Raw genomic sequence first — 15,188 nt, 5'->3', positions numbered from 1 at the left:
CCCTCCAGCTAGGATGGAGTCCGTCACTCCTCAGCAGGTCAGGCTTGGTCCTGTTTGTGGGTGAGTCCCAGAAAGAGGGCCAATTATCTACAAATTCTATCTTTTGGGAGGGGCAGAATTGAGTTGTGAGACTCTGCTGTAGAGCTCATCACTCCCCCTAACTGGGAGGGGGCCAGAGACAATTACTCGATGCCGACACATCTTTCTAGCTGATTTACACGCTGAAGCTATGTTGCGCTTGATTATCTCTGACTGTTTCATCCTAACATTGTTGGTGCCGACGTGGATAACAATATCTCTATACTCTCTACACTCGCCAGTTTTAGCTTTAGCCAGCACCATCTTCAGATTAGCCTTAACGTCGGTAGCCCTGCCCCCTGGTAAACAGTGTATGATCGCTGGATGATTCGTTTTAAGTGTAATACTGCAGATAATGGAGTCGCCAATGACTCAATTTGTCAGAGCTAATGGTGGGAAGCTTCAGCGTCTCAGACCCCGTAACGGGAGGAGTAGAGACAAAAGAAGGCTCGGCCTCTGACTTCGACTAGTTGCTTAATGGGGAAAACCGGTTGAAAATTTCTGTCAGCTGAATGAGCAACACCGGTTGAGCATTCCTACAGCATTTCCGTGAGAAAGTTGTCCGGCTGCGGGGACCGTGCGAGGGGATTTATACTATCTGTACTTACTGGTGGCACAGGCGCTGTTTCATCCTTTCCTACACTGAAATTACCCTTGCCTAACGATTGTGTCTGAAGCTGGGCTTGTAGCACAGCTATCCTCACCGTAAGGCATCAATGTTGTCATCAATTGCAGTGACAACACTGTGTTACTACATCAACTGCAGTGAAAACACTGTGTTGCTAGATCAACTGCAGTGATAACAATGTGTTACTAGATCAACTGCAGTGAAAACACTGTGTTACTAGATCAACAGCAGTGGCAACACAGTTACTAGATCAACTGCAGTGACAAAACTGTGTTACTAGATCAACTGCAGTGACAACACTGTGTTACTAGATCAACTGCAGTGACAACACTGTGTTACTAGATCAACTGCAGTGGCAACACTGTTACTATATCAACTGCAGTGGCAACACTACTACAATATCAACTGCAGTGGCAGCACTACTACAATATCAACTGCAGTGACAATACTGTTACCAGATCAACTGCAGTGACAACCCTGTGTTACTAGATTAACTGCAATGGCAGCACAGTTACTAGATAAACTACAGTGACAACACTGTGTTGCTAGATCAACTGCAGTGACAAAACTGTGTTACTAGATCAACTGCAGTGACAACACTGTGGTACTAGATCAACTGCAGTGACAACACTGTGTTACTAGATCAACTGCAATGGCAGCACAGTTACTAGATCAACTGCAGTGACAAAACTGTTACTAGATCAACTGCAGTGACAACACTGTGTTACTTGAGCAACTGCGGTGACAACACTGTTAATCAATCAACTGCAGTGACAACACTGTTGCTAAATCAACTGCGGTGACCACACTGTTACTAGATCAACTTCAGTGACAACACTGTGTTACTAGATCAACTGCAATGGCAGCACAGTTACTAGATTAACTGCAGTGAAAACACTGTTACTAGATCAACTGCAGTGACAACACTGTGTTACTGGAGCAACTGCGGTGACAACACTGTTAATCAATCAACTGCAGTGACAACACTGTTACTAAATCAACTGCAGTGACAACACTGTTACTAAATCAACTGCAGTGACAACACTGTTACTAAATCAACTGCAGTGACAACACTGTGTTACTAGATCAACTGCAGTGACAACACTGGATTTGGTTTGAATTCTCTCACCTGTCAGCATATTATTCATTATCACAGCCCTATTCAGGTGGTAAGTTAGGGTCCTTTTCATTTAATAAAAATGGCCATTTCTGTTGGAACACAATATGCTAAGCTCTTCCAAAGCATTCATACAGGAGCACATTGCCTGTCCCGAAGCAGCTCTGTGATGGGAAGAAAAAAAGAAGCCCTTGGAAGCCTTCTTTCTGAGATTGAGAACATAAGATTCTCCATGTGTTTTAAGTCAAGCTAATGATATATTTTGATGGCAGGTTGTGTTGTTTATTATCTTTGTGATAAGGGCTATAACAAAACACACATGTCACAGCAAGTGTCCTGCAGCCTGCCAGCTTTAATGAGATAAATAAATGAATTTAGTGTTGCCACATACAGCTCCTGAAAGCTTGTTATCAGAGTGATTGTTGAACTGTTATGAATGGATAAAGGATACAGGAGGGAAGGGGGGGGGGGCATGATTGGCTGATGTTGCATATGTCCTTGATTACCTTCTCTCTGCTTTTATTCTAATAAGTGGCATTCTTTGTACTCCCTTGGACGGCTAGACAGTCTGACACGAGATGAGAATAAATATTGCATGTGGTACACATTAAGCTGTCATCCAGGAAGAGAGAAGGAGATATGGAGAAATCCACCGCGCCCCATTCTGCTGCCTGCGCTACACTTTGCCTGCTCTTGTCACAATTGTCACATTTTGATGACCTTCTCCCCCCTCGTTTTCTTGCTCGCAGTCACTTGCAATGAATGACAGCCCTGCTGCCCTGTATAGAGAATTATTCGAGGTGATGTACTATGTATGTACTCCTGGGGGTTTACTGTTTGAATTTCTGATCGTATTCTTTATTTTTTTACTCCCGTACAAATTGCAGTAAGCTAGGCTGTAGCTATTCTACTGTAGTGCCACCTCTGTCATTTAAAGGGTGAGATTTAAAGGAAGTGTTATTTCTACGAAGCCATATTCACTGTTGATTTTGTGTATGTATGTTCTCAAGGAATTGTCTTTCAAGAGAGAAAGTTGTTAGCGAAGAAAGTTATAATCAAACGCCTGTTGTTAGCATGCCCTTGTTGTGCCTTGTGAGAAGAGATGCAAGAGGATGCTGTTAATTAAGCCTCTTCCCATTGTGCCGGTGCCACTCTGTTTCCCTCTGCCGTGACTGCTTTGAAGAGGGAAACAAGTTGACAATATTGGCTGTGATGTGAGTAAAGCAGTAAGAGAGGCTGAGGCTCTGCTGGCTGCCTGGCTCTCAGGGCTGTCTGTGGCCACGGGGAGCAGAGAGCATTTGCACTCGTGTCCTCACAGGAGCGCACCACTGGGAGGATGAAAAGCGTCCCACAGAGCCCCTGACTTCCCAGCCTCAAACGGCACCTTAAGCTCAGGCCCCTCACCCCCCCCTCTGGTCGAGATACTGTGTGCTCCGGAGCGTTCAGCTGGGACTGAGAAACAGAGAGTGTGGGGGGGGGGAATAAAGCCTCTGGGTTATGATTTTGATGAGTTGGTGCATTGCATGCAAGCCAGCAACAGCCGACAGATGGGGAATCCTTAAGGGGTGTGTGTGTGTGTGTGTGTGTGTGTGTGTGTGTGTGTGTGTGTGTGTGTGTGTGTGTGTGTGTGTGTGTGTGTGTGTGTGTGTGTGTGTGTGTGTGTGTGTGTGTGCGTGCGCGTGCGCGTGCGCGAGATATCCAGGTTCAAGTGCTGAGGAGCTTTGTTTGGCTGTGTGTCTGTCCACCTGTGGGTGGGTCAGTAATGAAATAATGGAGAGGGAGAGGCTGTTAGAGGATTACTCCTCAGGCCTGTCAGCATTCAATTGCATCTGAAAGACAGATGCTGGGTCCCTTTGTCCCCACCTTTTACAGACTTACCTGACTAAGCAGTGATAATGAAGCCGGTCCGTATGAATGCAGGGCAGGACACAGGCCCAGGTCACAGGCTCAGGTAGCTGCATCTGTACTTTAGGATCTCCCATTGTCTCCCCCTCCCAAGTCCTTTAAGGAGATCAAAGCTGTGACAAAGCCCAGGGCAGCCCCAGGCGTGCGGAAACACAGGAATGATTCCCCCTTCAGTATTCTCTCACAGAACAAGACAAATAGACATGGCACTGAGAGACCCCCTGTGGGATGTGTTCATCCAAGCCTACTCTGTGCTGGAAGCTCTTTTGTTTTTAGTAGGTTGTCATTGCTTTACCGTAGGTTATTCCGTCGAGTAGACTTGTTGTAATTGCTGCAGGCGTCTATTGCGGCGCTGATTACGTATAGTAGTGTGTATGAAGGTATCGTCAGCTTCTAGCAAAATATAACATGTAGGCTACGCACAGAAAAGCATTTTGGGTATCGAAAAACGGAATGTTTAGGATTTGGTTGTTTTGAATAATATGTAGGCATATACCAAAATGTCTCCTCTTTCTGGTCAAGCAAATGGATAATGTGCCTAAAAATACAGTATATATTAGATTGAATGGAGATTGAAATAAAAAATATGATTTAGAAATGCAAATGGTAGGAGGAGTCCGGTTTTAAAGAAAATACTGATATATTATATTTGCCTTTAAAATGTGTATTTTTCCCCCCTTCAAATGAAACTAACAGGAAAAGCAGCATGAACATGACTTGTTCCCCAGTCTCGTTGGAGTCTTTTAAGGCGGTGAGTGATTAGCAGAAATAATGTCCCTGTCACCCTTAATCACATTAAAACGTGGTCAACATTTAATTTTTCCTACTTGATATGCAAAACTTTCCACTAGATTTGCAGCGAAGACGATTGAAATTCCATTATAAAAAGAATAAAAATTTCAGGCATCATTTGTTCAAAGGCGATCAGGACCAGAAAGTGCTGAATCTTTCTATTAGCAGGGCTGTGAGAGATGGCACTCTATACTGAGGCATAATAGGACAGTGACAAGACACACACACAACACACACACACACACACAAAAACACACACAAAAACACAGTCTTTTCTTTCTGTCTCTTTTTCTCTCCCCAAAAATGGATTGTAACTACTTTGATACTTTGGCATCTTTGACAGTGACCACCCGACTTTTACAAACGACACATTTGAACTCTCAATTGCATGGTAAGGATTTTTTTTTTATTACTTTGAAGTAACCTTGGATATGCATTATTGGGTAGAGTTGTATACTAAAACTCAAACATTTGAACAATGTAATATACACTGGAAAAAAATATAAATGCAACAACGCAACAATTTCTAAGAATTGTTGAATTATAGTTCATACTAGGAAATCAGTCAATTGAAATCAATTTATTAGGCCCTAATCTATGGATTTCACGACTGGGAATACAAATATGCATCTGTTGTTCACAGATTCCTTTAAAAAAAAGGGTAGGGGCGTGGATCAGAAAACCAGTAAGTATCTGGTGTGACCACCATTTGCCTCATGCAGTGCGATGCGTCTCCTTCGCATATAATTGATCAGGCTGTTGGTTGTGGCCTGTGGAATATTGTCTCACATCTCCTCAATGGCTGTGCGAAGTTGCTGGATATTGGCTGGAACTGGAACACACTGTCGTACACGTTGATCCAGAGCATCCCAAACATGCTCAATGGGTGACATGTCTGGTGGGTATGCAGGCTATGGAAGAACTGAGACATTTTCAGCTTCCAGGAATTGTGTACAGATTCTTGCGACATGGGGCCATGCATTATCATGCTGAAGCATGAGATGATGGCGGTGGATGAGTGGAACAACAATGGTTCTCAGGATCTCGTCACGGTATCTCTGTGCATTCAAATTGCCATCGACAAATGCAATTGTGTTCATTGTCCGTATCTTATGCCTGTCCATAGCATAACCCCACCACCACCATGGGGCATTGTTCACAACGTTGACATCAGCAAAACACTCGCCCACACAACGCCATACGTCTGCCATCTGCACGGTACAGATGAAACCGGTATTCATCTGTGAAGGGCACACTTCAAATCAAATCAAATGTTATTTGTCACATACACCTACCTGGTTAGCAGATGTTAATGGGTGTAGCGAAATACTTGTGCTTCTAGTTCCGACAGTGCAGTAATATCTAACAAGTAATCTAACAATTCCCCAACAACTACCTAATACACACAAATCTAAAGGGGTATGTGAGAATATGTACATGTAAGTATATGAATGAGCGATGCCCGAGCGGCATAGGCAAGGTGCAGTAGGTGGTATAAAATACAGTATATGTATATGTGATATGAGTAATGTAAGATATGTAAACATTATTAAAGTGGCATTATTTAGAGTGGCATTGTATAAAGCAACTAGTGATCCATTTATCAAAGTGGCCAGTGATTGGGTCTCAATGTAGGCAGCAGCCTCTCTGAGTTAGTGATTGCTGTTTAGCAGTCTGATGGCCTTGAGATAGAAGCTGTTTTTCAGTCTCTCAGCTTTGATGCACCTCTACTGACCTCGCCTTCTGGACGGTAGGGGTGTGAACAGGCAGTGGCTCGGGTGGCTCATTGATGATCTATTTGGCCTTCTTGTGACATCGGGTGCTGTAGGTGTCATGGAGGGAAGGTAGTTTGCCCCCGGTGATGCGTTGTGCAGACCGCACCACCCTCTGGAGAGCCTTGCAGTTGAGGGCGGTGCAGTTGCCGTACCAGGCAGGTTTTGGGTGACATGCCAAATTTCTTCAGCCTCCTGAGGTTAAATAGGCGCTAGTACGTGGGGTCAAACATTTAATAGGAACAGACAGGTAACAGGACAGAAACAGCGTCATCACACGGGTATACAAGGACATATGAACATTATTGCAGAAACAGGGAACAGAGAGGGGAACCAGAAATATAGAGAAGGTAATGACAGAGGTGATTGAGTCCAGGTGAGTTCAATAATCGATGATGCGCATGGGGGAAGGCAGGTGTGTGTAATGATGATGGCAGTAGTGTGCAATGCTGGGGTGCCTGCGCCCTCGAGCGCCAGAGGGGATGAGCGGGAGTGGGCGTGACAGTACCCCCCCCCCCTCTAGGGGTGCCACCCGGCGTCCCACCTCGCCGAACCTGTTGGGTACGGGGAGTCAAACATTTAATAGGAACAGACAGGTAACACTGTCTGTGTGGGTGGCCCATTTCAGTTTGTCTGTGATGTGTACACAGAGGAACTTAAAACTTTCCACCTTCTCCACTGCTGTCCCTTCGATGTTGATAGGGGGGTGCTCCCTCTGCTGTTTCCTGAAGTCCACGATCATCACCTTAGTTTTGTTGACGTTGAGTGAGAGGTTGTTTTCCTGACACCACACTCCGAGTGCTCTCACCTCCTCCCTGTAGGCTGTCTCGTCATTATTGGTAATCAAGCCCACTACTGTTGTGTCGTCTGCAAACTTGGTGATTGAGTTGGAGGCGTGCATGGCCACGCAGTCATGGGTGAACAGGGGCCCCAATGTTGAGGGTCAGCGAAGTGGAGATGTTGTTTCCTACCTTTCCACCTGGGGGTGGCCCGTCAGAAAGTCCAGGACCCAATTGCACAGGGCGGGGTTGAGACCCAGGCCTCCAGCTTGATGATGAGCTTGGAGGGTACTATGGTGTTGAATGCTGAGCTGTAGTCAATGAACAGCATTCTTACATAGGGATTCCTTTTGCCCAGGTGGGATAGGGCAGTGTGATGGTGATTGCATCGTCTGTGGACCTGTTGGGGCGCTATGCAAACTGAAGTGGGTCTAGGGTGGCCGGTAAGGTGGAGGTGATATAATCCTTGACTAGTCTCTCAAAGCACTTCATAATGACGGAAGTGAGTGCTACGGGGTGGTAGCCATTTAGTTCAGTAATCTTTTCCTTCTTGGTTACAGGAACAATGGTGGCCATCTTGAAGCATGTAGGGACAGTAGTCTGGGATAGGGAGCGATTAAATCTGTCACCAGCAAGCTGTTCTGCGCGTGCCCTGAGGATGCAGCTAGGGATGCCGTCAGGGCCAGCAGCCTTGCGAGGGTTAACACGTTTAAATGTTTTACTCATCCACAGAGAAGGAGGTGCATTCCTTGTTAGCGGGCCGCGATGGGGGCACTGTATTATCCTCTCCATTGTGCCAGTGGGCATCGAATAGGAGTCGGTTACGAGAGACAGTTTCTGACCGTTTGTGCAGAAATTCTTCAGTTGTGCAAACCCACAGTTTCTTCAGCTGCCCAGGCGGCTGGTCTCAGGCGATCCCGCAGGTGAAGAAGCCGGATGTGGAGGTCCTGGGCTGACATGGTTACATCTGGTTCTGCGGTTGTGAGTCCAGTTGGATGTACTGCCAAATTCTCCAAAATGATGTTGGTAGAGAAATGAATATTCAATTCTCTGGCAAGAGCTCTGGTGGACATTCCTGCAGTCAGCATGCCAATTGCACACTCCCTCAAAACTTGAGACATCTGTGGCATTGTGTTGTGTCACAAAATTGCACATTTTAGAGTGACCTCTGTATTGTCCCCAGCACAAGATGCACCTGTGTAATCAAATAAAATCAACTGTTATTTGTCACATGCTCCGAGGACAACCTTACCGTGAAATGTTTACTTACAATCCCTTAACCAACAATGCAGTTCAAGAAAAATATTTATTAAATAAATTAAAATTAAAATAGTAAAATAAAAAGTAACACAATAAACAACAATAACGAGGCTATATACAGGGGGTACTGGTAGTCGAGCTATTTTGTACATGTAGGTAGGGGTAAAGTGACTGCATTGATAATAAATAGCGAGTAGCAGCAGTGTAAAAACAAAGGGGGGGTGTCAATGTAAATAGTCCAGGTGGCCATTTGATTAATTGTTCAGCAGTCTTATGGCTTGGGGGTTGAAGCTGTTAAGAAGCCTTTTGGTAGCGCTTGCCGTGCGGTAGTAGAGAGAACAGTGTATGACTTGGGTGACTGGAGTCTTTGACATTTTTATTTGCCTTCCTCTGACACTGCCTAGTATTTAGGTCCTAGATGGTAGGAATCTTGGCCCCAGTAATGTACTGGGCCGTACGCACTCCCTCTGTAGCGCCTTACGGTCAGATGCCGAGCAGTTGCCATACCACGCGGTGATGCAACCGGCCAGGATGCTCTCAATGGTGCAGCTGTAGAATCTGGGGACCCATGCCAAATGTGTTCAGTCTCCTGAGGGGGAAAAGATGCTGTCGTGCCCTCTTCACGACTGTCTTGGTGTGTTTGGTCCATGATAGTTCGTTGGTGACGTGGACACCAAGGAACTTGAAACTCTCGACCCGCTCCACTACAGTTAATGGGGGCCTGTTTGGCCCACCTTTTCCTGTAGTCCAAAATCAGCTCCTTTGTCTTGCTCACATTGAGGGAGTGTAACGCACTGATCTGTTTCACCTGTCCCTGTGATTGTCTCCACCCCCTCCAGGTGTCGCTTATTTTTCCCAGTATATTTATCCCTGTGTTCCCTGTCTCTCTGTGCCAGTTCATCTTATATGTTTAGTCAAGTCAACCAGCGTGTTTTTCCCCGGACTCCTTTTCTATTCTCTTTTGCTAGTCCTCCCGGTTTTGACCACTGCCTGACTCTGGACTACTTTCCCGCCTGCCTGATCATCCTGCCTGCCCTGACGTTGAATCTGCCTGCCCTTTGGTACCTATTGGACTCTGAACTGGTTTTGACCTTTTGCCCGTACACGACCATTCTTTTGCCATCCCCTTTTTGGATTAATTAACATTGTAAGACTCCAACCATCTGCCTCCGGTGTCTGCATCTGGGTCTCGTCTTGTGCCTTGATAGGGATAGGTTGTTGTCCTGGCACCACACTGAGCCTGTGGGGAGGAGGTCAGTCTCATCGTTGTCTGTGATCAGGCCTACCACTGTGTCATCAGCAAACTTAATGATGGTTTTGGAGTCATGTTTGGCCACACAGTCGTGGATGAACAGGGAGTACAGGAGGGGACTAAGCAATCACCCCTGAGGGGCTCCAGTGTTGAGGATCAGCATGGCAGATGTGTTGTTGCCTACCGTTACCACCTGGGGGCGGCCCATCAGGAAGTCCAGGATCCAGTTGCAGAGGGAGGTGTTTAGTCCCAGGGTCCTTAGCTTAATGATGAGCTTTGTGGGCACTATGGTGTTGAACGCTGAGCTGTAGTCAATGAACAGCATTCTCACATAGGTGCTCCTTTTGTCCAGGTGGGAAAGGGCATGTGTCATCTTCATGGCTACCGACGTGAGTGCTACGGGGCGGTAATCATTTAGCCAGGTTACCTACGCTTCCTTGTGCACAGGGACTATGGTGGTCTGCTTGAAACATATAGGTATTACAGACTTAGTCAGGGAGAGGTTGAAAATGTCAGTAAAGACACTTGCCAGTTGGTCTGCGCATGCTTTGAGTACATGTCCTGGTAATCCGTCTGGCCCCGCAGCTTTGTGAATGTTAACCTGTTTAAAGGTCTTGCTCACGTTGGCTACCGAGAGCGTGATCACACAGTCGTCCGGAACGTCTGGTTATCTCATGCATGCTTCAGTGTTGCTTGCCTCGAAGCGAGCATGAAAGGCATTTTGCTCATCTGGTGGACTCGCTTCACTGGCCAGCTCGCGGCTGGGTCTTCCCTTTGTAGTCTGTAATAGTCTTCAAGCCCTGCCACATCCGACGAGCGTCAGAGCCTGTGTAGTAGGATTCAATCTTAGCCCTGTATTGAATCTTTGCCTGTTTGATGGTTCATCTGCAGGATTTCTTATAAGCGTCCGGATTAGTGTCCCGCTCTTTGAAGCGGCAGCTCTAGCCTTTAGCTCAGTGCAGATGTTCCCTGTAATCCATGGCTTCTGGTTGAGATATGTACGTACTGTCACTGTTGGGACGACGTCGTCAATGCACTTTTGGATGAAGCCAGGGACTGAGGTGACATATACCTCAATGCCATTGGATGAATCCTGGAACATATTCCAGTCTGTGCTAGCAAAACAGTCCTGTAGCGTTGCATCGGCGTCATCTGACCACTTCTGTATTGAGCGAGTCACTAGTACTTCCTACTTTAGTTTTTCTTGTAGGCAGGAATCAGGAGGGTAGAATTATGGTCAGATTTTCCAAATGGAGGACGAAGCAGAGCTTTGTATGTGTCTCTGTGTGTGGAGTAAAGGTGGTCTAGAGTTTTTTTCCCCTCTGGTTGCACATGTGACATGCTGGTAGAAATTTGGTAAAACGGATTGAAGTTTTCCTACATTAAAGTCCCCGACCACTAGGAGCACCACTTCTGGATGAGCATTTTCTTGTTTGCTAATGGCCTTATACAGCTGGTTGAGTGTGGTCTTAGTGCCAGCATCAGTTTGTGGTGCTAAATAAACGGCTACGAATAATATAGATGAGAACTCTCTTGGTAGATAGTGTGGTCTACAGCTTATCATGAGGTACTCTTCCTCAGGCGAGCGATACCTTTAATATTAGAAATTGTGCACCAGCTGTTTTTTACAAAGAGACACACCTCCCCGCCCCTTGTCTTACCACACATAGTTTCTTTGTCCTGCCAATGCACGGAATACCCAGCCAGCTCTATAGTATCCGGGTCATCGTTTAGCCACGACTCCGTGAAGCATAAGATATTACAGTTTTTATTGTCTTAATTGTAGATCATCCATTTTATTTTTCAGTGATTGCACATTGGCCAATAGTTCGGATGGTAGTGGAAGTTTACTCACTCGCCTACGAATTGTCAGAAGGCAGCTCGACCTCCGCCCCCTTTTTCTCTGTCTTTTCTGCACGCAAATGACGGGGTTTGGGCCTGGTCTCGAGAAACAGTATATCCTTCGCATTGGACTCGTTAACAAAAAAATCTTTGTCCAGTTTGAGGTGAGTAATCACTGTTCTGATGTCCAGAAGCTCTTTTTGGTCATAGGAGACAGTAGCAGCGACAGTACAAAATAAGTTACAAAAAAACTAGCAAAATGGCACAGTTGGTTAGGAGCCCGTAAAACGGCAGCCATCCCGTCCGGTGCCATTATTCTGATTAATGATCATGCTGTTTAATCAGCTCCTTGATATGCCACACCTGTCATGCAGATGGATTATCTCTGCAAAGGAGAAATGCTCACTAACAGGGGTGTTAAAAAAAATTGTGCACAGAATTTGAGAGGAATAAGCTTTTTGTGTGTATGGAACATTTCTGGGATCTTTCATTTCAGCTCATGAAACATGGGACCAACACTTTACATGTTGCGTTTATATTTTTGTTCAGTGTACATTATCAGTCAAAATTTTGGACACGCCTACTCATTCAAGGGTTTTCTTTATTTTTACTATTTTATACATTGTTGAATAATAGTGAAGACAACAAAACTATGAAATAACACATATGGAACCATGTAGTAACCAAAAAAGTGTTTATATTTTCTTTAAAGTTGTCACCCTTTGCCTTGATGACAGCTTTGCTGTCTTAACTTTTGACTGGTACTGTATATATACAGTCTTTAGTGCCTATAGAAAGTGTACACCTCCTTGAACCTTTGCCACAGAGGTCATTTGAAAATCATGTCAAACCCTATTATTTCACACATTTTGACTTCTGAAGTTATCCTTGCCGACACAAAGGGAGTGAATACTTATGCAACAAGTATATTTTATTTGTAGAATTATTTTGGTAGAATTTTCTTTTCACTGTGACATTATGGAGTATTATACATAGATCAATGACAAATTCAATCGTACTTTGTAATGCAAAAAAAAATTGTGTTACAAAGTGGGATTGAATTTTTTACATTTTTGTCATTGATCTACACATAATACTCCATAATGTCAAAGTGAAAAGAAAATTCGACCAAAATAATTCTCAAATAAAATGTGTAAATATAATTGTTGCATAAGTATTCACTCCCTTTGTGGTAGGCAAGACTAAATTCAGAAAATGTGTCTTAACTAATCATATAATAGGTTATATGGATTCACTCTGTGAAATAATAGGGTTCGACATGATTTTCAAATGACTACCCTTTCCTCTGTCCCCCACATCTATAAGGCCCCTCAGTCAAGTATTGAACTTCAAGCACAGATTAAACTACAAAGACCAGGGGGCTTTTTCGAAAACCTCATAAATGAGGGCACTGATTGGTAGATGGGTAACAATAACAAATCAGACATTGAGTATATCTTAGAGCATGGTCAAGTTAATAATTATGCTGTGGATGATTTATTAAACCACCCAGACACATCAAATATCCAGTCATCCTTCTAACATGAGCTTCAGGACCGGATAGAAACTGCTTAGGGATGTCACCATGAGGCCATTGGTGACTTTTAAAACAGCTACAGAGTTATGTTGCTGTGCTGGGAGAAAACTAACTACAAAACTACAACAACATTGTAGTGACTCCAGGCAAAATCTTAGAGGAAAACCTGCTTCCTAGAGAAAAAACGGCTTTACACCAGACACTGGGAGAGAGTAGCTGCTCCAGTTTCAACTGTTCTGCCTGCGGCTATGGAACCCTGACCTGTTCACCGGAAGTTCTACCTTGTCCTGGGCCTGCTGTTTTCGACTCTCTCGGTCTACCGCACCTGCTGTCTCTAACTCTGAATGATTGGCTATGAAAAGCCAACTGACATTTACTCCTGAGGTGCTGACCTGTTGCACCCTCTACAACCACTGTGATTATTATTATTTGACCCTGCTGGTCATCTATGAACGTTTGAACCTCCACCCGACACAGCCAGAAGAGGACTGGCCACCCATCAGAGCCTGGTTCCCCTCTCGGTTTCTTCCAAGGTTCCTGCCTTTCTAGTGGGTTTTTCATAGTCAACGTGCTTCTACACCTGCATTGCTTGCTGTTTGGGGTTTTAGGCTGGGTTTCTGTATAGCACTTTGTGACATCGGCTGATGTAAAAAGGGCTTTATAAATCAATTTGATTGATTGATTGACAGATTGATTGATTGACCCCACAATAATTACCTAAATGACAGAGTGATAAGAATAATCAAAAATAATAAAAACATATTCCAATAATGTAAATGTATGCAACAAGGCACTCAAGTAATAATGTATATGTATGCAACAAGGCACTAAAGTAATAATGTATATGTATGCAACAAGGCACTAAAGTAATAATGTATATGCAAGAAGACACTAAAGTAATAATGTATATGTATGCAACAAGGCACTAAAGTGATAATGTATATGTATGCAACAAGGCACTAAAGTAATAATGTATATGTATGCAACAAGGCACTAAAGTAATAATGTATATGCAAGAAGACACTAAAGTAATAATGTATATGTATGCAACAAGGCACTAAAGTGATAATGTATATGTATGCAACAAGGCACTAAAGTAATAATGTTTATGCAAGAAGACACTAAAGTAATAATGTATATGTATGCAACAAGGCACTAAAGTAACAATGCAAAAAAAAATGGCAAAGGAATGCACTATTTGGCTTAAACGCAAAGCCTTATGTTTGGGGAAAATCCAACACAACACATCACTGATTTTCAAGCATGGTAGTGGCTGCATCATGGTATGGGTATGCTTGACATCGGCACAGACTGGGGAGTTTTTCAGGATGAAAACAAACGGGATGGCGCTAAGCACAGGCAAAATCCTAGAGGAAAACCTGCTTCCTAGAGAAAAAAATGGCTTTACACCAGATCTTCCAGCAAGACAATAACCTCAAGCACTAATCAAAATTCACAAATAAATTATTAATTGACCACAAAATCAAAATGTTCCAATGGCCATCTCAGTCTCCAGACTTGAAACCCATTGAAAATTCTGTTTGAAGGAATGGTCTAAGATCCCTCTCAATGTGTTCTCCAATCTCATAAAACATTTTAGAAAAGTCTCGAGGGAAGGTATTGAAAGCTATTGAAAATGGTGGTGCCAAACATTTTGATGCTCTTTTTGCAAAAAAAATTGTGTATTACTCTTTCAACAAATCTCTTTCTCTGAGTGGTTAGGGTTAGGGTTATTATAAAATAATATTATTTCCCAATTTGTTTGAGTATAGCTCAGTATTTGTATTATTTATTTCATACAGTCATTTTTGCTCATCTTTATGTGTGTGTGTGTGATTAAGTTCTGCATTTTAACTCATTAGAGAGAAGCCATATTTTTGATGTTTTGATATTAAGATTTACCCAATTCATTTGTCGAGATGCTTTGGAGAGGATGTAAATACGATTGTAAAGTGGCGTAACTAGACTGGTGAAGTTGGTCAGAAAAGTAATGTTGACAGAACATCAAATCTCATTTGACAGTGCTGCGTTCCCTCTGTTGGACGAAGGGGGTGTACCTTGTTCCTGTGGCACGGTGTTTGTCTGCTCCTGTGTCACTCTGTGCGCGGAGCCAGGGACCCCCGTGCTCATTTGGCGCTCACGTTCTCCATCTCGGCTTCTGCATTATTAAAATCATCCCTCAGCGCTCCACCAAGAGCCTCTTTGTTGCTTGGCTGACGACGCTCG

This window comes from Oncorhynchus tshawytscha, linkage group LG26 (assembly GCF_018296145.1).
Source record: "Oncorhynchus tshawytscha isolate Ot180627B linkage group LG26, Otsh_v2.0, whole genome shotgun sequence".
Classification (NCBI taxonomy): Eukaryota; Metazoa; Chordata; class Actinopteri; order Salmoniformes; family Salmonidae; genus Oncorhynchus; species Oncorhynchus tshawytscha.
Note: the sequence above shows the minus strand (reverse complement) of the source record.